Genomic DNA, 1142 nt, shown 5'->3' on the forward strand with positions numbered 1-1142 from the left:
TGTGATAGGGTAATGGGGTGATATAATATAGGGTGATATAATAAAGGGTAATGGGGTGATATAATATAGGGTAATGGGGTGATATTGTGTGATAGGGTAATGGGGTGATATAATATAGGACCCTAGTCAAAAGTAGTGCACTATATAGGGAATAGGGTGCGATTTGGGATACAGAGTCTGCCTTCCAGTACCTGATCAGAGTCGTTGACCGTTATCTTTAGCCCCCTGAGGATCTCCCCCTCTGGAGGGTGCTCATACATGGTCACCTCGAACTGGCTCTGGGGCCCGTTCTCTCCGTAGAAGGTAGGTGGGTGGTTGTTGAGGTCCACCACTCGAACCGTCACCACAGTCATGGTATAGTAGTCCAAAAGCTCCTCACTCGGCCCCAGCTCAGTTGCCTGAGAGGAGAGAGACATAGAGAAAGACAGAAAGGAGAGAGAGAGAGACAGAGAGAGAGGAGAGAGAGAGAGACAGAAAGAGAGAGAGAGGAGAGAGAGCGATACAGAGAGAGAGACAGAGCGAGAGAGACAGAGAGAGACAGAGAGAGAGAGGAGAGAGAGAAGAGAGAGAAGAGAGAGAGAGAGGGAGAAAGAGATTAGACAATAAAACATATGTGCTAACCATGTAATAACCTAGAAATAACAACGTAATAACCGGATAAGGAAAGGCTTATTACCTTGACATGGATTTCATATAATTCATTCCTCAGCGTGACTGGATAAGCTGTTAGGCTGATACAACCACTTGTGCTATTGATAGTGAAGACACCCTCACTACCTACAGAAGAAAGGACCGAGTGTGAATCATGACTTATACAGAAATCACAAATATCTGTGAAACTGTAGACAAACACACAGTTGACAATGATTATTATCAGTTTGTAAAAAAAATTGCTTTGTAGTGTGGACGTGTTTAACTATTCTTGTGGGGACCAGAAGTCCCTACAAGAATAGTAAACAAAGTAAAAATTGACCAGCTGGGGACATTTTGTTAGTCCCCACAAGGTCAAATGCTATTTCTAGGGGGTTTAGGGTTAAGGTTAGAATTAGTGTTAGGGTTAGAATTAAGTTAAATATTAAGGTTAGGAGCTAGGGTTAGTCGTAGGATTAGGGTTAGGTTTAGGGTTAGGGGTTAGGGAAAAT

The 1142-nt window shown here is 43.1% G+C and overlaps 1 pseudogene; it reads right to left on the bottom strand.

Moving 5' to 3' along the window:
- Positions 1–416, bottom strand: part of LOC112072077 (cadherin-related family member 1-like) — a 21633-nt pseudogene extending 21217 nt beyond the window's left edge.
- Positions 417–1142: the final 726 nt, after the last annotated feature.

Source organism: Salvelinus sp. IW2-2015, unplaced genomic scaffold (assembly GCF_002910315.2).
Source record: "Salvelinus sp. IW2-2015 unplaced genomic scaffold, ASM291031v2 Un_scaffold1817, whole genome shotgun sequence".
NCBI lineage: Eukaryota > Metazoa > Chordata > Actinopteri > Salmoniformes > Salmonidae > Salvelinus > Salvelinus sp. IW2-2015.